The sequence below is a fragment of the Vombatus ursinus genome, unplaced genomic scaffold (genome assembly GCF_900497805.2).
Source record: "Vombatus ursinus unplaced genomic scaffold, bare-nosed wombat genome assembly UNPS02004868.1, whole genome shotgun sequence".
Lineage (NCBI taxonomy): Eukaryota > Metazoa > Chordata > Mammalia > Diprotodontia > Vombatidae > Vombatus > Vombatus ursinus.
This window is the reverse complement of record NW_020944646.1, coordinates 1,393,332-1,415,776: the sequence shown is the minus strand read 5'-3', so window position 1 is coordinate 1,415,776 and position 22,445 is coordinate 1,393,332. Positions and strand designations below refer to the sequence as shown.

At 33.4% G+C, this 22,445-nt stretch overlaps 1 protein-coding gene and 1 pseudogene across 1 annotated transcript in view; one reads left to right on the top strand and one right to left on the bottom strand.

The window, feature by feature from the left end:
* IL1RAPL1 (interleukin 1 receptor accessory protein like 1) overlaps positions 1-22,445 on the top strand; it is a 691,792-nt gene that overhangs the window by 220,226 nt on the left and 449,121 nt on the right. The gene's annotated exons all lie outside the window — the stretch shown is intronic.
* Positions 4,716-22,445, bottom strand: part of LOC114028181 — a 136,520-nt pseudogene continuing 118,790 nt past the window's right edge.

Here is a 22,445-nt window from a genome sequence, read left to right as displayed (position 1 = left end):
TTTCTGGGAAGGTGTGGCAGCATTCAAGGATCTAGGAAGACTTGTGCTTCCAGGCCTTCTTTTACCACATAACCTTCCCTCCACTACTTATTCATTGGGTTGAAGGGTCCAGGAATCCTTGGTTGTTCTACCCTGACATGTTTGAAGCTCTCTTGGGACTGAATTTTTTTTTGTGAGCAACGGTGACCCCATGGGTCAATCTAAGCAGTTAGGAGCTCCTTGGAAAGCCATCTCTGCTTAAATAAAGGATAAGACCATAGAATCCAGAGGATATATATGAGGAACTATAGAACAAATCAATCACCTATGAAAGAAGATAGCATAATACATACTGAAATTTTTTAACGTGTTAGAGAAAGGAAGATACACTTACCTAGATTGATTTAAACTGTTTTAGAAGGGGCACAAGATTTGCATTTCAAGAACCTAGATTCAAATACTGACTTTTATTTATTCTATTATCTTTGTGAACATGATCTGGTTTGTTACTTTACCACTCAGGGACTCATTTCCTTCTCTGTAAAATAAGAAGGCTGGATTAGATGTTATGATCTATAAAGTAACATCCAGCTCTAAGTCCGTCATACTGTGATCATACTATCTCTAAGGACCCTACAACTTGAAACCTATGATCATTTACTAAATACTGCAATTTTGTAAAATAACTGATGCCATAAGCAAAAAGCATCTTTGAGGGGGAAATGAATAACAGCATCCTTGGATAAATTTGGGGTATTTGGTGAATTCATTAGGGTACTTATTACTCTAGTTAAGTTTATTTCCTTTTTAAAAATCATGAAAACTGATCAGATTATTAGGTTTAGAGTGATCTTAAGAATAGTTCTACAGTCAACCATTATTTAATGAAAAATGAATGGAAATGTTGAGAGAAAATACACAGGAAAATGGTTATTGACAGCTAATAACTATCAATTTAAACTGAACAAAGAATAAATTTGTTTTCTAATACCATTAGAATTAAATAGTACAAGGAGATTAAACACACATGTTTTTTCATAATATTTGATTTAATTTAAAAAATTTCTGTATGTTGGTTTACTGGATGAGTGGCAGGATTATGTAAAGCAATTATTCCAAGTGGTTCAAAGACTAAACTGAGGTCATAAGTTATTATTCTTTTTTCTCTAAAATATCCTTATTCATTGATCCTAACTCAGAGCATATCATAGACCTTCATTACTCTTCTTTTGATTATAAAAAAAGAATGTAAAAAAGAGAATATTTTTTCTCAGAGTAGATGGATATAACTATGAAATATGGGTAAAATTATTAAGAAGTATGTGATGAATGTTAGCAAAACTTCCTTACATAGAACTACTAAAAAGTGATAAAAAACAAGATTTTTCAGAGAGAAATAAAGGCAATATTAATTCATCATTTAAAATATTTAAAATCCATTAAAAATAATAAAAGTAATAAAGGAACTTACTGTACTAAAGAATTAATTGAGCAAACATGTTCTCTTTGATCTCACTGATTTCTCTGAATTTGAAACACTTTGGGGATTAAAAAGAAAGCTGTTAAGATGTTTAAACTAGTGATTTCACAGGCAATCATATTTTTCATACTACTTCACACATTTAGTTAGACCTGGAAATGAAGATAAGCAGGATGGCAGGAAACAATTATACTACTATATGTCAGGAATTGTACAAACACTTTCCAAGTATTATCTTATTTGATTCTCACAATAATCTTGGGAAGTAAATGCTTTTATTATCTTTGTTGAGGAAACTGAGGCAAACAGAGGCTGAGTGACTTTCTTATAATCATATAGCCAGTAAATGTCTGAAGCTATATTTGAACTCAGGTCTTCCTGAGTTCAAGGTAAGGGAAGGAGAAAGAGAGAAGTGAAGAGGAGAGAGGAGGAGAGAAAAGGAAAAGAATGAAAAGAGGAGAAGACAAAGGAGGACTAGAGAGAAGAAGAGAAGTTTGGAGAGGAGATGGGAGAAGAAAAGAGAAGACAAGACAAAACAAGAGAAGTAGGAGAGGAGAGGAGAAGAGGAGAAAGAAAAGGATCAGAGAGAATAGGAGAGGGAAGATTGAAAAGGAGAGGTCAGGAAGGAAGGAATAAACAAATGAAGAAAGAAGGAAAGAAGAAAGGAAGAAAAGAAACAAGGAAGGAATATTTATTAAGTATATATAAAGCGCTATTCTATGCTTTGGGGATAAAAAATGGAAAAGCAAGACAGTCCATACTCTTAAGAAGCTTACATTCTAATATCAAGAAAAAAAAGACACATGCATAGTAAATTTCAGGGGAAAGATACAGTAGTCTTTGGTGTACAGTTTAAAAGTAGATTAGTAATACATCTTCTGTAGTGTCATTCTCTTTCACTATATCAATTTAAGAATTTGAACTATTACATAGGACTGGTAGTGAAAACTGTTATTTTTGGTTCTCCAGTGGTCATATCTAGTGAAAGGCTATGTTTGGGCTGCAGCATCTCCATAGGTAATTGCCAATTGGCATCTCCAAAAGGCCATTCTTTTGGATGAAAGCCATGGGAGCTAGCTTAGAAGTAGGACTAGTAGTTTGGTAGTAGAGGAAAGAGTGGGTATACTGCTGTTTCACATTCTTGGGCACAGAATCATGGTCTGGTTTCATTAAAATTTGAGGGGTCATGATAAGTAAGTTGGTGAAAGAGATTGTGAATTAATTAATTGTGAATTAATATGAATATTTAATATGAATGAGTTTTGTTAAATGTAAGTTAATATATGTAAGTTAAATATAAACAATAAATGTAAGTTCAATATAAGTGATTCTTAGTCTAGAGGATGCTTAGCAATCCATAGTCCTAATACTAAATTATTCTATGATCATTAGATCAGAAAAATAATCAGATTTTAATTATCAGAAATATTTATTTCTCTCTTTTAAATTTAAAGACCTATTCTTTAAATTATAGTAAAACTTCATATTTGTGAAATATGCTTGGTACTTATACTTCTCCAAATGATGCTTATATTAAAAATTCTATAGTTTATCTAAGTGACTTAGAAAAAATTCATCTTTTAAGTGAAAATATTGTGACTTTAACAAAACAAAGAATTTCATTAAATCATCAATAATATGGTCCATTCGTGCTTGTGGACAGTATTCTTGTAGGGCAAATGATTGTGTTATTCAAGAAAATCCCAATTTTAACTTATGAAATTGTACCATTTATTAACACCAAATAAAAATGAAAATGATTAGAGGACAATTGAGAAACTGAGGTTAAAAGAATATTTAAAATGCTTACTGATCAAGTGGTACAGTGGATAGAGTGCTGGGCCTGGAGTCAGGAAGATATCTTTCTGAATTCAAATCTGTCCTTAGACACTTACTAGCTATGTGACACTGGACAAGTCATTTAATCCTGTTTGCCTCAGTTTCTTCATCATCTGTAAAACAAACTGGAGAAAGAAATGGCAAACAATTCCAGTATCTCTGCCAAAAAACCCCAAATGGGGTCACAAAGAGTTGGACATGACTGAAAATGACTAAACAACAAAAAATCGATGCAGATGGGGCAAGAAGATAAAACATTTGTGCTTAAAATATCTCTGATAAAAATCTAATATTGAAGATATGTAGAAAATTAATGCAAATATTTAAGGTCAAGAACTGTTCCCCAAAATGCAATTAAAGTACATGAATGTGTAATTCTCAAAATTATTGCAAGTTACTAACAACCATATGACTACTTGCTCAAAACCATTGAGAAATGCAAATGAAAATAACTCTGAAGTTTCACCTCACATTAAAAAAAAATTAAGAAAGATAAATTGGGCCAGAGGAAGCAGCCAATGTTGGAAAACTGGGAGAAGAAAGGGACACTATTATATGGTTCAAATGTTTTGGAAAACAATTTGGAATTATATGAGAAAAGCAACTAAACTTTTTTTTATACCTTCTGACTCATAGATCCCACTTTTAAGCTTATACCACAAGACTATCAAAGATAGAAAGAAAGGTTTCCAATGTTTCAAAATATTCATAGCAGAATTTTTTTTGGTAGTAGCAAAGAATTCAATTAAATATTGTATTGCAAGAAATTATGAACATGAGGAAACTGCATGCCATGGTAGTCAATAATATTGCTCCTATAACACATGTGAATGCTTACAGAAAATTGGGGATGGCAGGTGTATTTGACAGTCCCAGTCAGTCAGTAAGCACTTATCAAGCTTGTGCTAAAGGCTGCTAAGCCTTCTAGGATCTTACACTCTAATAGGGCAAGAAAACACATAACAGGACTTGGAAGTGGTTGTGATGGGAGGGACGTACTCTGCATGGGAGCATAATAGTATGTAGCATAGTTGTATGTAGAGATGGAAACATGTTCTGGACCTCTTCCTTAAACTGAAGGTTCTGGGAAGGACTATCCCATCATAAGGTGATGCCACAGGTGTGGAGGGTACTTCTAATGTGACAAGTAGTCTAGGGGTTCAGATTATAGTTGTTTTTCTCCACAATGAATTATTTGAATTATTTCTGTTGGAGGGAGAAGGGGACTGGCAGTATTGTAGGGCAAAACCAGTTCTTCTGCCCCACCCCACCCCCACCCTTCCCTATGCAAGCAGAGTGGTCAGACTAGGTTAGACCTGATGGCCAGACTGACTATGCCTGTAGGACAAGATGTGCCAGGTTGGGCTGAAGTGAATCCAGCCCAATAGGGGAGTAAGATGTCCACACGAAGGGGTGATCACTTAAGGAGCTGGTATGCCAACTTCCAACTCTTCAGAACTGACCACTTGTGCTTATTCAAGCTGTAAGTGAGGGGGATCAGCAAACCAAACATTAGTATCATCTTGAGCCCCGTGAGTTTACAATGATCATGCTCTGGTTCAGATGCCCAAAGTAGGTAGGTAGGACCTTTGCTACCTGTGACATAGTGGCTGGTGTACCATCATCATACTCAAGGATCTTATTGTACATAAGAAGAGCCATGGCAACCACCTGGCCAGGGAAGGAGGCACTGAAGTGAAGGCCTTCTCAAAGAGATATTCCAGCAGGTGGGTCACAGTACCCTGTGAGCAGAGAAAATATATAATCCTCACCACTGGCTTTGATGATGTAGCAGAGATAAAGGGCCAGTGCGCCATTGTTGGAAGCCTGAGCAGCCCCATGCTTAGGGTGGGGCTTGAGGAAATAGTCAGAATGCCCTGGCCTCATGAACATCTATCTCTCCATCTTCATTAGAGCCATCCTGAACCTCTATCTCCTCTGTGAAGGCCTTGGCTTCTAACTCAGACCCACCAAATGGTGATAAGCCAAGTACTACATGCTGTGGCAGGAAGAACACACCTGCTTATACACCTGGAAGCCCCAGAAGATGCTGCCATGGTCCAAGGAGGAGAGGAAGCCTCGGTGAGACCAGGGGTAGCTTGGTGGGTGCAGCTCTAGGTCACTGGAACCTACAGCAGTGTGGTGTAGCACAGCCCTGCACCTCCCGCCGCCAGCAAGTGCAGGACTGATAGCAACACTTTCCAGGCCCACTGGAGGTTTGAGAATGAGGACATTGTGGCAGCCCGAGGCAGCCACAGCACAAGAGGATGGGGCCATAGGCCAGCAGGACTAGGCCATGGGCCCACGCCCCAAGGGACTGTGCCACCACCATCGTCCTGTGAGCCTGCCAGGTAAAGAGACTTCTATGGCATGATAGAGAAAGACCTGTCTGTGGAGGTGAGGTGTAAGGAAAGAAATGAAGTCCATGTAAAAGTTTAGAGATAAGAAGGCAGGGAACATTTGGGGATAGCAAATATGTTTTGGGTGAAATGTAGAAAGTGTGAGGTTGAGTAGTGAGATAAGATTGAAAAGTGGATTGTAGTGAAATTGAGAAGGGCTCTTTGCATTAGAATGTATTTAGCATCTGAAAGAAGAAATTTTTATCTATATATGAAACAGGTGGGGGAAAGTGTATTATTGGCTTCTTCCAACCACTTTAATTTTTAGGAGTTCTCCAAGATACATTAGAAATTTTGTACTGTTTTCCAGACTTAATGATTCAAGTCGCTAAATCAGCTTCATTGACCAAATTTAAGTAAACTTCTTTAATTAATTTGGAATTACCCTCACTACTTTCTAGAAGCTTCCTATACAGATCACTTCTCTACCTTAGGTTGAATTTTAACTTTATCATGTTCTTTCCAAAATTTCTTCAGGCATAGGTGCATTTCACAATTTTACTGCTATAATTTTCTAATATTCCTTTGGGGGAGAATATAATGTATTAATAATTAGGATGTATCTAGATTCATTGATATGTCATGCTTATATCAACTTAATGTTATTGAGAAAATGAAAAATCAAGAAATTTTATAGAATATAATTGATCTAGATCCTCTTACAACATAGAAATTAATCATGTGAGGGCAGATCAAATGGAGACATATAAGTCTTTTTAAAATTCACTTTTTTATTGTATTCTTATCAGTCCAGTTTGGTTTTGAATGTAACTCAGACATAGATCACATGTTTAGCTAAAATCAAGTTTATTAGTTTTACATTCTTAAAATACATAAAAGTAAATTAATATGGTGAAAATTCAAGTTTAACTATTAATCATAGTTATAGTCCTCTAGGTGAACATTTTTTTAAAAATCTGTATGATGAAACTATTTTTATCTGCTTAAAAAATGAAAGATCTTCATTGAAATTAGTCAAGTAGTATGAACTGAATTGTATTTCTTAATGCTATGACCTTGACATTTGCTGTTTCCCTTGAAGCATAACAACAATCCTCTTTGCATTCTGCATGCAAATGACATAAAATTGCCATTGAAATTGTCAGCTCAGTGCAGCACCAGAAATTATTGGTCACACTTTTACAATAAAAATTCTCATAAATCTCATGCTAATCCAGAATGACTCTCAGCCTATTTCTCCTGTGGGCAGAAGTGAATCCAACAAAATAGTGGCAGTATGAATGTTTGGATATGTCCATTAATTTTTAATGCGTGTTCATGATTTCTGACAATTTTTGCCTTATTCTTATAGTGGCTACAGTTGCAAATTCAATAATGGTTCCAGAGAAATGCAATAATAACTTTACTAAAGTAGTATTTAATATGAAAGTTTAGTCATTTGGATGACAGAATTTGGTTAAGAATGCATTATGACCACAGTAGATTTGTGCAGGTTGAATGATTAATATTCTAAAAGCTTTTCCTATAAATGTTTTACATTGGGTGATTTGCAAGTGATAGAATAGTTGTTCAGGTGGTATACTTTTCACCAGGTTTATTTAACTTATTAGGGTTGACATTTGTTTTCTTCCATGATAATACTCACTCTACTGGCAGTTAGGTAGTATCAGGGATGGAGTGCTGAGCCTAGAATAAAAAAGACCTGAATTCAAATCTATTTGACATTTACATGTGTTTTGACCATTAACCTTGATATATTTCAGTTTCTTAATTTGTAAAATGTAATAATAGTAACTTAATAGTAACTTCCTTCAAGTGTTATGAGGAAAAAATGAGATATTTGTAAAGTGCTTGCAAACCTTAAAGCACATTCTAAGTGCTAGTTACTATTATGAGAGATGGAAAGGATCATCAGAGACAATCTATTCCTACCCCTCACTTTATAGACAAGGTAACTGAGGCAAGAGTGGTTTAATAATGATAATGATGATAAAAAATAATAAAAACTAAACTGTGTTATTATGTTTGTGATTTTCTTTCCTTGACTAATTTACAATGTAATGGCAGAACTTAATTTTAAATATTTATCCCTACTTATTTAAAAAAAATCTTCAAGTATACTGCTATCTGAAATTTCAATTTAATTATTTGTTAAAGTTACCTGTATCCTCTGGTGTAACCACAATGAATAGTTGTTGTGCAGATAGTCAATTTTTTTTGGATTCCTTAGATAGATACAAAAAGATAGAGAATCTAAATTTACTGAGAATTGATATTTCAACTGTTTTGACTGAATTGTCTCTCTGAAGCAAACTATGGAACACATTTCCTTAGAACAATATACTTTTGATATTATATATGTATGTATATTATATATGTATGTATATGAAATTTCCCCCCAAAGAAATCCATGCATAACTATATCCAGAGGTATCTTTTAGTAGATTTTTAAGAGAGTTATTTAGAGTGTGTTCAGTGGCAAATTTGCTAGCTGTATATCTTCATTTGCCCTGACTAAACTTATAAAAATCAGCATGCTCTATTTGAAATAACCTAATTAAATTATCTCATTTCTCACTTCTGAGAAACCTGTTACAGATCTGAAAAGGTGAATCCACATTAAGAACATACAAAATTATTAAAAAGCAAAACTTCAGATTTACATGGTATGGAAAGGGAACTATTTGTTCCTTCTAGTTATCTAAAGAAACAAGAACCAACAGCATAAATAGAGACTTGCAATATTTATTCAGGACACCTGTGTACAGAGATAGGTATAGTAGGATACAGCAAATCATTTCAAGTTAAATACTGCCAGATTTTGTGGAAATAGCAATGCTAGAAGTATTATAAGTAATCTTGGACAATTACATATTAGAACACGTTTAGGAATAATGAAATCAATTGAAAGAAGTAGAGAATTAGTTTTGAAATTTTCTGCTGGTCCCATGCAGCCCCCACAGTTCATATTGTTTCTGCTGCCACACTGTAAGTTAGTCCTGCAGTAAGTAGAAGAGAAGAGCAAGATTATTGAAGAGTAAATGTCTAAATTGAACAGTAAAAATTCAGTCAGCTATTTTGCAAAAGACAAAAGGAGTGCAAGAAGATTTATAGTTAGTAATATTGAATGGATTTTGAAAAAATATAAGATTACCTTTTCCTAGGACTTATGTCTTATATTTACTTCCAATTCAAATAGAATGTTGTATGTTTCCCTAAATATTTTTATGTGCATTTGAATGTGGTATGAAGTAGCTATGAAAAAAAGATTTTGTTAGTTCAATTTTTTTTCAACTTATTCTAACTTTCACCCAGATTTGGGCATGTGGTAGAATATATTTTTGGTTGAGTAATCACTGCTATTTGTTCCTAATATGTAAGTATTTGCTTTTTGTTGTCAGTTATTTGTTCATTTCCCCTAACTTTCACTTTCACTTTTACAGGCAGTCTATTCAGTGACAAGAAAATATATATATATATATATATATATATATATATATATATATATGAAAACATACATGAAACATCTATACATATGAAACATCTATATATAATCTTGTAGTAATTTTATCATATTTGTGGTTCCTTATCTTTTGGACAATTTATTATTTCTCACTTTTTATACCATAAAATTAAATAATATATCTTGCAAAAATTGCTTTACTGTTATTTCTCTGTAGATTTATTCTCTTAATGGCTAATGTTAAAGTATACACCCCCTTCCTTTATTCAGTGATTAATGGACAGTTGGTGAGGAGGAAGATACTGGAAGGAATATCTTCTATGTTTTCTAAAAATGATCAAACACAAATCCATTTTAATTAAAATTATTGACAGCTGGTTTATGGAAAATTAAAATTTTGTTGGTAGAATGCAAGAAAGCTGATTATAATTTCTATTTGTGTGTATGTGTGTGTATTATTCAATCAACAGACATTCTTAATACACTATTTGCCCATTACTACATTAGGTGCTAGTAATATAATGGAAGAAATAAAATAGGCAGCAGCTAGGTGGTGCAGTGGATAGAGCTCTGGCCTTGGAGTCAGGAGGACCTGAGTTCAAATCCAGCCTCAGATACTGAACACTTACTAGGTGTGTGACCCTAGGCAAGCCACTTAACCCCAATTGCCTCACCAAAAAAAATAAAATACATCTTACCCTCAAGGAGTTTCCATTCTGTCAAGGAGACAATACATATACATGTGCATAGATGCAAAGTAAATACAAGGTAATTTTGTTGAAGAGGCATTAGCAGCTGTAGAAATCAAGAATAATCTAAGTTGTGGCACTTAGGCAGAGTGTAGGAAGAAACTGAGAATTCTAAGAGGCAGAAGTAAAGATGGATTGGTTTCCAGGGAGTGGAGAGAGCCTCCAAAATGGCATGAGGCAATAGTTGAGGTGTCATTTGTGGAACCATAAAGATGCCAGTTTGACTGAGGCATAGATTGTGTGAGTAATAAGACTAGAAAGGAAGGTTAAAGCTTTGTTGTTAAGATCTTAAAATGACAAATAAAGGAATTTATATTTGACCCTAACAGTAATAAGTAATAATTTATCATTTTTCAATTCAGAATATAGATTATTAACAAAACCTTTAGAACTGAAGGAATTTGTTGTGATATGGATGCTATAAATTCAGAAATTGTGACCAGTTGGAAAGAAACATTGTTATTAACATGATCGACAAAACCAACTGGAAACAAATTATTTGGGCTGACATCGAGATATTGGTAATAATGCAAGTAAATACCTAGTAGCAAAATCCAAAATTTTGAATCTATTATCCCATACAAGTCTCTTTTGCTTCTGCATAGATTATTAATGTTTATTCTACTAGATTCTAAGCTCCACACAGTGAAAATTATTTTTATCTCCCCAGTATCTAATACATTTCTCAGCATACAGAAGGCACTTCATAATATTTATAGAACTGAACTAAATTACAGGTTCCTATGTTAGTAGACACTCCCTCTATTTATGTTAGTTTTTGTCGTCGCCAGATCAATTGGGTGTTTTAAGCAACAACTCAATGTGTTGCTTTTCTAAAGTCCATTTTAACTGCATCCTGAAGGTAATTGACAGTTGAGTATAGTTGTTTATTTTAGGAGATTGGAAAGGTGCAATAACACCTCCAATTATTAGACCTATTTAGTAAATTGGTAAAGACTAACTATATCACAGTGCTTGAAAGGATTATGGCATCTCCAAGGCAGAGTCAGATCAAATTTAATTTATCTTATTAATTAGTTGTTAGAAATCCTTTTGTGTATTTTTTTCTATTCTGCTAGTAAATATCAATATTGACTAAGGCCAGTGGGGACAGAGTGAATTTCTTTATCACATAAGATAGTTGATATGGCTCTAATTTCTGAGCATATTCAACCTCTCCAGCATTTGATCTGATGATCACTCCAAACCTCTCCTGCAAACCTTGTTCTCCCTTATCTTCTAAAGCAACATTTTGCCTTTTTGTACTTTTCTGTCCTCTTTGTTGGCTCCCTTTCTGCCTAAATATGGACATATTTCAAAATTTAAACTGTCTTTTCTTTATTTTATGCATCAGAGATCTCATCTTTGATTTTAATGATTATCTTTATGCAAATTGCCCTCATCTCTACTTCTTCTAAGCTTAATACCTTCCCAGTTCTCTAATCTTGCATCCTTAACTGTCAATTAGAATTTTCAAATTAAATTATCCTGCTATCATCTGCAATTCAACATAAAATAATCAACAACCAAACTAATTATCTTTCTTCCCCAAATAATTTCTCTTTCTTGTTTTATTCTTTCTATTAATGATACCACTATTTACCTAATCATCTTGGCTAGGAACCTTAGATTCTTTTTGGCTTCTTCCTTTCCCTTTCCTGCAACAAGGAGTTACCAGGTGCTCTTGATTTTTTTCTTGGCAATAACTCTATCACTTGTCTTTTTCTTGCCACTCCAACTACCTTTGCCCTAATCAAAAGTCCTTATCATTTCATTTTATTGACTAGAATAGTGAGGTAAGCTTGTAATTCCACTGCCTCTATTTTATTTCCCCTCTGTTCTTATAATCACATATCACCCATATTTAATGGATTAATATTGACCACTTTTAATATTCTCCCCCCTCTTAATTCTTTAATGACTTCTCATTGTCTAAGCAAAATAATGAAAGACATACTAAAGTGGTAAAATCCAAACTCAGCCCAGCATGCAAGACTTACAAGTGCTAGCTCAAATTTATACATTGTAGCTCAAAGCTATCTTTTTACCCTTATAACCCACTATTCAAACACTCTACTTTAACCAAGAGGATATTTAACTTTTCTTCTTCTACCTTTTAATCTTTTCTCTGGCCATTCTTCATAGCAGGAATGCTCTCTCTCCTCTTCACTCTGGGAAATCTAATTTCTGCCCATTTTCCAAGGCCCAGATTACTTTCATTTTCCATATCATTCAATTCCCAATTGATCTTGTTATATGTAAGTTTCATAACCTTTGTTGTTTATGCAGTAATTTAATAATTAAACATATATACCCTTGGATCTTCTATCATATAATTATCTTATATTGTTATTTAATGTTTTATGTATTTATATCAAATTTCTTTTTTGGGGGGGGCGCTAGGCAATGGGGTTAAGTGACTTGCCCAGGGTCACACAGCTAGTAAAGGTCAAAAGTCTGAGGCCAGATTTGAAGTCAGGTCCTCCTGACTCCAGGGGTGTTCTATTCACTGTGCCACCTAGCTGCCTATATCAAACTTCTTGAAAGTAGGGACTAAGCCTTACTCTTCCTTGTTGTCACCAAAGATATCCAGAAATGTGCTTTTATGTGTAATGACTGTTTAGTAATTTAATAATTAAAGGCCCATCATTCTAAGAATTAATTATTTAGTATATTATGTACAAAATCATAATATTATAAATATATTTTCAATAGAGTAATTGTTACGATTGTGTGTGAGCACAATAATAAAAAAATGACCCAAAGGGAACCAATATATTTGATTCATTGAATTATATGAATATGATCACTATTTCCTTGGTAATGTGAATATATTCCTCATTTCTTTATAGAGTTTCCTGCTATGTCAATATTTACATAGTATAAATAAACAAAGATACCAGATCCTTTCTTCTTCAGTCATGTGTACTTTCAATGTCCTGCTTACCAACTAAAGTTTGCAAACCTGAATTCCTGTGGATTCTACTATAGGGGAAAAGATCCCTGGCACTTAGAGGTATAGTAAAGTTGTAGGTGTTTAGGTTGCTACTACAATTCTGCTCAGCAATGTCTAGATTCTAAATTACTTTAGAATGTTCATTTAAGCTTGCCAGTGTCTCAAAGGTAATCCAAATTGAGTAGTATAACTAATCAAATCTCTATCTCTGGGGTATCTGCTGTCCTTACATAGCCCTAAAGACCTTTAGATCATTGTGAAAACAAGCAAATGGTGAGTGTTAATTTTTATTAACTTGTGAACTTCATCATGTATAGCCATGAAGAGTTCATTTTTAATTTAATATACCTCTATTCATTATTTATATTTTCTCAAAGAATGGCACTAAACAGGGTCAAAGTCTACTCTACTTCTTGCTATTGCTTTCAAATGGAATATATACTAAATATATACCTCCTTGTGTGTGATGTCTCTACATTTTAAAATGATTTTTGTTTGTTTTTAATCAACTGTCTGTCAAATGACAAATATTCACATCATTTCCTGAAATGCACTTTTTTGATTTGGATATTATATGTACGAGTACACTTAATCAAAGGTTTAGCATGAGATGCCAGTTACTGGTGGTGAGAGAGTTGTAAATGGGAAAAAAATTATGGAAGACTGTTACAAGACTTCAGGGAGAGTAACATACAAGGTGTTCCTAAAATATTACTTTCAGTTTCAAGCTATCAAAGTTTTGCTAGCATCAAACTGCACTAAGAATTTAAGTTTTGATACCTTAAAATGGCACTAAGACATTTGGGCCATACTTTATAGAGAGGCAACATGGCAGAGTGTTGGTCTGAGAAACAGAAAGACCTAGTTCAAGTCCTCTCTACGGTTTATACTGTATAACCATTCAAAAGTCACATTAAGATTTCAATGTCCCAGACAAATTTTCAACAGTGTTGCCAATCCATATAAGTATAGGAGTTTCCATACCAATAGTTTTTTTCATCAGTGAGTAAAATCCCTGCCCTCACCCACATATAACAATGGCATTTTTCTAGTTAGTTTTAGAAAAAGTACTTACTTCATAATAAAATTAATTAGAAAGGATTTGAAAACAACTTTTTATTCATGTTTATGCTCTAAACTTGAATCACAAGTAAAAAGTTTTGGAATAAATTCTCCATTTTGACTTCTAATATTATTTTTCTATTATTTTCATGTTTCCTTTTTGTCTTGGGGTAATTTATGATTTCATAATCATTTTCCCTATAGTACCATAATTTAAAGCTGTGAGACATGTAAAAATGTGGTAATTGAATAAGAGTAAATAATTAATATTCTATAAGCTTCTGAAAGGACAAACTAAATCAGCTTTTTAATGAGATGAGCTTTCAATATTCCATCAGTTCCTTTTTCATGTGTTTACATTTATAGTGCAGAATATGAGGAAGAGAATATATTCTGATATATGTCATTTCTGCTAAGGAAGTCAGTTTTCACAAATAATAAGTTTTATTAAGAAAAAATAAATAAAAACACAACTATTCAAACATCTGAGAGGCCAGCTCAGTTCAGACTGATTGTCATCAAATTGCATTGGGTTGTTTTCAACTATTTTTGAAAATAAAATTTATTTCCATAATAATAACTGACATATGGTATTTTATAATTAAATGTTAATTTATATATATTTTGTTTGATCTTCAAAAAAACTTGTAAAGTAAGAAATGAGGTTATTACTATCCTTATATTTTACTGAATGATGAGGAAGTTGAGTTCAAAGAGATGAAGTAATTAGTCCCAGGACACAGAGCTGTGTTTTGTATACAATCTAGTTCTCAACTCAGAACAAGTGCTCTTCTCGCTGCATAGCATTCCACAGAAAAATCATTAATCCTAATTAATAAATTATTATCATATAGTTAGTATTACTGTATAATAAGTAATTAGGGATTGATATAAAGAATATAAATTTCAAATATAAATGTTTAAACCTCATAAATATTACTTCAATAATTCTAACACATAGAGGTAGTTTACTAAAAAAAGTGAATCTTTTCTTGTTATTTGAATGAAAAATATTTTTCCACTTTACATTGCTTTCTTATCAATCCGATAGATCAATGATTATCAATTTATTAAGTGCCTACTATTTGTCAAGAACTGTGATAACACTGGGGATTCGAAATGAGAAGTAAAACAAATGTCCTCAAACAGTTTACATTCTACCAAGGGAGACAACATGTGTGTATGTATTTGTGTGTGTCATATGTATATGTGCACAAGCAGATTAATGTGTATATGCATATATGTACATATATTTGTACACAACTATGTCTAATCTATATCTACCTATGTATATGTATACATATGTGTACTTGTATGTATTCTGCAAACCACATATGTGCACATATACATGCATGTATATACATGCATGTATATGCATCACATGTGTCCATAAATTTAGACAAATATGTATATACAAATGAATATGAGACAATATGGGGAGAGACAGTAATAGCAACTTAGAAGGTTAAAAAAAGTCACTGGAGCTAAGCTTTGAAGGAAGGAATGGAGGAAAACATGATTATGAGGAATATGAGGAGAACATGGATTCTAGGCATGGAGGGGAGGAAGAGAAAGTCATGGAGACAGTAAACAGAGTGTGAGGAACAATAAGGAGACTAGTTTGACTGGCCTATAAAGTTAATAAAGAGAAATCATATGTGATAAGGCTGGAAAATATAAGGCCTAGAATCCTGTATTTTTTTAAGTTATTTTTAATATTTTGTATTTATTTAGATCACCCTGAGTTAGGGAAATCCTACTTGTGATGTCTCATCTAGACCTCCAGGTGACCCTAATTTCTCAAAAGATATGCCAGTGGAACCCATGCTTCTAGTATTGTAAATATTCAACTGTAGAATGTTAGCTTAATAAAGTCTTTTTAAAAATACATGATATCCTAGATGTTTCTCAACATTTACTATCAGTTGAGTCCTTAGGATTGGTTTTCCTTATTTATGCTAGCCTTGTTCACTTCTCTATCTTGCAAATCTCTATTTCAAAGAAACATTCCTAACAACCCACTTTTCAAGTTTCATTGATGTGTGCTGTACTTGTAGCAGATGATAGCCAGCAATTTTAGAAGAAATCTCAATTGACCATCACAACCTATTATAAAAACCTAATGGTTTTTAATATTGAAAACTATTTAAATTTATATGACTGGCAGAAATACTTCATTTATAAGGTTTTTGTGTTGTTTTCTTTCTATTTAAGAAGTATTTTTCTTTTGTCTGTTAGAGATTGTTTAAATTCTTGAACAAATAATTTTTGTTTGTTTTTATTAGAGATATTTCTTCTTTCCAAACTTGTAAGTTAATGGCCATTTCTAAATAAGGAGAGAGTCAGACAGACAGAGAGCCCAAGGCACAGAAAGATAAAGAGAGAAATGAGGAGATAGAGATACAGACACAGAGACAAAGAGAGAAACAGAATGAAAAGAGAAAGAGACAGAGTCAACAAAATAGGGATAGACACAGAGATAAACAAAATGACAGAGAAAAATGAAGAGACATAGATACAGAGAGACAGAGATACAGAAAGACAGAGAGAGAGGCAGAGACAGAGACAATGAATTTGAAGAAATGACTTTCACACATTTAGGGAACCTAAGGAAAAGATATCAATTCTAAGACTTGGATTCTGTTTTTCAGTTCATCAGAAGTATGAATTTGGCTGTCTGATAATCTTAGAACATTAAAAAAGTTGTCTGAGCACAGAATAAAAAAGGTGCTAATTATGCTTTCAAAGTGGTCAAAGGCAGCTACTACTTTTTAATTTTGACACATTCTGAGCTGAAATTTGCCAGTTTAGTAAAATGTATGGAATTTGAATCTCGGTCTGTGATACAGAGTATGAAATACACATTGCTCTGATAAATAATTTGTGCAGCATGTTGCCTGTTGGCATTGGCATATAGAAAAGTAATTAAATTATATTTTTGAAGGGTTTTTTATTAATTCATATGGATCCATTCATGCATTAACTTATATATTTTGATCTATAAACAGAAAATACTCCCACATATGCATACTACCACATGCCTGAGACATTCTAATTATGGAAATGCATATATATGCACATATATATGCATATATATGTATATGTATACTGTAGTGCTCTGAGATTTACAAAGTATTAACCTCATGATGGGAGGCAATACAAATATTACCATACCCATGTTTCAGGTAAGAAAACCGACATTCAGAATGCTAATATATTTTCCCAAGGACCAAATTGTAACAATTGCCTCAACAGGAAGCATTTATTAAATACTTACCATGTGAAATTAATTGTATTACATGCAATATGAGCAACACAGAATTCAAATCATGGTACTGAAGAAGAATTTTGAGGGTCCTTTGGATAGCAAAGAGATCAAATCAGTCAATACTTAAAGAAATTAAGTCAGGTTATTCAATGGAAGGTCAAATATTGAAGCTGAAGCTTACATACTTTGGCCACACAACAAGAAGATGGGACTTTTTGGAAAAGACCATATGTTGGCAAAGATTGAAGGAAAAAAGGAGAAGGGAACAGCAGAGGATGAGATGGATTGATAGTTTCATGGAAACAAAGAACATGACCTTGGACAGACTTTGGGAGATGGTGAGGACAGAAGGACCTGGAATGCTTTGGTACATAGCATTACAAAGAGTCAGATATGACTGAACAACAACAATTCAACCTTTTTTATTTAAACAGATTAGGAACTAAAGCTCAGAGTGTTAGTGATGTTCTCTGGGTAACACAGATAATAACTGTCTGGAACAGGATTTGAACCAAAGTCTTCCTGACTCACAGTTTAGTACTTTATTCTCTATGTTATTTTACAACTCATTGGACCTTCACTGTCCAAGTAAGTCACTGGTGTGACCATCCAAGTAGGAAAATGCCCAGGAATCATGTGGACTATCTTCTCCCTTCTCCAAGTATTAGGATGTAATAGGACATCATCACAGGAAGGTCCAGTGCCTGAACTCTCACACTCAGGAACTCTTGAATTTGGAGTTATTAATGAAGTAAATTTCAAAGTTGATATCTTGAAGACTGTCTCCCTTCTTGGTACCACACTCCTAAGGAATTAAATTAATAAAAATCCACCTTCACTGCCTTATCTATACAGAAAGTTGGGGTTCAGGAATTCTCTTTGTCAGACTGTGTGAAAGCACATATTTACCACTACCGTATGTTCCTGCTCTGTCTGTCTTATTCTAGCTGATGTAAAGCAAGAAACATTTCCCCACAACTGCCCCAAAACACTCCCCACACTGTCTTGATGACCTTTATTTTTAAATAATATTTTATTTTCCCCAAAATACATATTAAAATAATTTTAAACATATTTTAAAGTTTTGAATTCCAAATTCTATCTCTCCCTCCCCCAATCCTGAGACAGTAAGCAATCTGATATAGGTTATACATGTGCAATTATGTAAAATATTTCCTTATTAGTCATTTTATACAAGAAAACTAGAACCAAAAAAATAGAAAGGAAGAAAGAAAGAAAGAAAGAAAGAAAGAAAGAAAGAAAGAAAGAAAGAAAGAAAGGAAGTTAGCAAGAAAAAGAAAGAAAGAAAGGAAGGAAGGAAGGAAGGAAGGAAGGAAGGAAGGAAGGAAGGAAGGAAGGTATGCTTCATTCTGGATTCAGACAATATTAATTCTTTCTCTGGAGGTGGATAGCATGTTTCATCATTAGTCCTTTGAGATTGTCTTGGATCATTACCTTGCTGAGAAGAGTTAAGTCATTCACAATTCTTCATTGTACAATATTGTTGATACTGTGTACAATGTTCTCTGGTTCTGTTCACTTCACTCTGAGTCAGTTCATGTAAGCCTTTCCAGGTTTTTCTGAAATAAATCTGTTCATAATTTCTTTTTTATCATCAAGGAGTTCACCCCCCCCCCAATTTTTCAACATTTGTATTTAAAGTTTTAAGTTCCAAAATCTGTCCCTCCCTCCTCCCTCCTCTCCCTTCTTCCTGTGAGAGTAAACAATCAGATGTAGGTCATACATGTGCAATTACGTAAAACATTTTCATATTAGTCATTTTGTACAAGAAGACTTGGAAAAAAGGAAAAAAGTGAAATAAAGAAAGTAAAAACTAACATGCTTCATTCTGTGTTCAATCAATATCAATTCTTTTTCTGGAGGCAGATAGTATGCTTCATCACTAGTCCTTTGGTATTGTCTTGGATCATTGTATTGCTGAGAATAGCGAAGTCATTTATACACAGTTCTTCATCAAACAATATTTCTGTTACTGTGTGCAATGTTCTCCTGATTCTGTTCACTTCACTATACATCATTTCATGTAAATCTTTCAAGGTTTTTTCTGAAATCATCCTGATCATCATTTCTTATAGAACAATAATATTCCATTACAATCATATGCCACAGCTTTTTTAGCTGTTCCCCAATTGATGGGCATCTCTTTGATTTTCAATTCTTAACCACCACAAAAAGAGCTACTATAAATATTTTTGTACAAATAGGACCTCTCCCCCCCACTTTTTTATCTCTTTTTTTTTGGATCAAAGCATATACACAGTTTTATAGCCCTTTGGGCATAATTCTAAGTTGTTCTTCAGAATGGTTGATCAGTTCACAACTCTACCAACAATGCATTAGTGTTCTAATTTTCCCACATCTTCTCCAACATTTATCCTTTTCTCTTTTTGTCATATTAGGCAATTTGATAGTTGAGAAGTGGTACCACAGAATTGTTTTAATTTGCATTTCTCTAATTAATAGTGATTTAGAGCATATTTTCATATGATTATAGATAGCTTTAATTTCTTTCCTTGATGACCTTCAGAAGAATGCATAAGAATTGAATTTCACATCCATATTTCTTAAATAGTTGATGTATTGTCTTTTAGATATATACTCAAAAATGATAATAATGCTAGTTATGTAGCAAAAACAAGGAAGTCCTAACAGAACAACATTATGATGAACTAGTACCCATGTAATGTTCAAATATCTAAAGAAAGTCTACTAGCAGTTACATGGCACTCCTAATAAGAATTTATGAGAATATATAGACTTGACTCTTACAAGATAAGAAAGTATAATGGAATTTCAATATGTACCTTTGGAGGCAGTCCCCACATAAAGGAACTCACTTCAATTGATATAAGCTTTTAGTCTACTCAGCTATTAATATTCTTTGATTACAATAATTGCATCATCAATATTAACCTAAACATTAAGACCTGTATTTTAATTCTACATTGTGCTAAAGGCTATACAAATATAAATAGATTTAGCCTCTGCCTTTTAGGAAATTTAGAAGAAAGTAGAATTTTAAGAATTATGAAATCTAGTGTTTATGGTCTACTGAGAGGAAGAATCAAGAAAAATGAGTATGTATGATGACTTGAGAGAAACCATAATGTTTTACAGATTGCAATTTGTCAGAAAAGGAATAGTTAGAAGACATATACGGTGTGACTCTACAAAAGATGTTTGGAGATATATAGTTAAAGAAAAATCTGTTCAGGAAACATTTAAGTAAAAAAAAAAAAACTGCTCAATCAAACCTTGCAGGGAAAATAAACACCAGAATGAGGATTATAGTAGCATTCAAGTTTTAAAGAATAGCATTTCTTCAAATGTTAGTGAGGTAAGTGATACTGAAATTAAATAAAGTATATAAGTCAAAGAAGAGGGGTATGAAATTTATTAATTATATCAACTTACCTAATAAAATGAAAGATTTCAGTAGTTAAAGTGGAATGAATAAGAATCAAGAAGACTAAGAGAAAAGTAAAATCTTATTAAATAATTTGATAAAGAAAATCTTTCAGTGTTAAAATATAAAAAATGACCTATTCTAGATACCATGAATCCTAAGAAAGAGCAAAAGTAATGATAGGCTTAATTGACTACTTAGATTTTTGGGGAAAAAAATGAAAGATTCTAAGAATTTTCTTTCATTTTTTTCCAGATGTCAAATAATCTTTATATTTTATTTTAATTAATTAATTAATTGATTTTTAGTTTTCAATTTCACTTCCACAAGATTTTGAGTTCCAAATTTTCTCTCCATCTTTCCCTTCCCCCCACCTCAAGACAGTGTGCATTTTGAATACCCCTTCCCCTAAACTGCCCTTCCTTCTATCACCCCCCCCTCTCTGATCCTCCTCCCCTTCTATTTTCCTGTAGGGCAGGACAGATTTCAATACCCCTTTGCCTGTGTATCTTATTTCCCAGTTGCATGTAAAAACAATTTTTACCATTCATTTTTAAAACTTTGAGTTCCAAATTCTCTCCCTTCCTCCCTCCTGACCCACCCTCATTGAGAAGGCAAGCAATTTGATGTAGGTTATACATGTGTAGTCATGCAAAACACTTCCATGATAGAAATGTTGTGAAAGACCAACTATATTTACCTTCATCCTATCCCACCCCCCATTTATTCTATTCTCTCCTTTGACCCTGTCCCTCCTCAAAAGTGCTTGCTTCTGATTACTCCATCCCCCAATCTGCTCTCCCTCCTATCATAGCCCCCTCTCTTACCCACTTCTCCCCTATTTTCCTATAAGGTAAGGTAGATTTCCATACCCAATTGAATGTGTATGTTATTCCTTCCTTAAGCCAAATCTGATGAGAGTAAGATTCATTCATTCCTTCTCACATGCCCACTCTTCGTGTCCACTGTAAAAACTTTTTTTGGTCTCTTTTATGTGAGATAATTTACCCTATTCTACCTCTCCCTTTCTCTTTCTCCAAATATAATCCTCTGTCATCCCTTAATTTTATTTTTAGATATCATCCCTTCATATTCAACTCACCCTATGCCCTCTGTCTACACACACACACACACACACATATGTATGTGTGCATATATATATATGTATATATGTATATATACATTCATACATAATCTCTCCAATTACCTTAATGTTGTGAAAGGTACCATGAGTTACAAATATCATCTTTGCATCTAGGAATATAAACAGTTCATCTTTAATATGTCCTTTATGATTTCTCTTTCCTGTATAACTTTTCATGCTTCTCTTGAGTCTTGTATTTGAAAATAAAAATTATTATTCAGCTCTGGTCTCTCCATCAATAATGCTCAGAAGTCCACTATTTCATTGAATGTCCATTTTTCCCCTGAAGGATTATACTCAGTTATATAGGTCATTCTTGGTTTTAATCCTAGCTCTTTTGACCTCCAGAATATCGTATTCCCAGTCCTCTGATCCCTTAATGTAGAAGCTGCTAAATCTTGCGTTATCCTGATTTTGTGTTTCCAAAATACTTGAATTGTTTCTGACTGCTTGCAATATTTTCTCCTTTGCCTGGGAACTTTGGAATTTGGCTATAATATTCCTAGGAGTTTTCCTTTGGGTATCTCTTTCAGGAGATGATTGGGGGATTCTTTCCATTTCTATTTTACCCTCTGGTTCTAGAATATCAGAACAGTTTTCCTTGAAAATTTCTTGAAAGATGATGTCTAGGCTCTTTTTTCATCATGGCTTTCAGGTAGTCCAATAATTTTTAAATTATGTCTCCTAGACCTGTTTTCCAGGTCACTTGTTTTTCCAA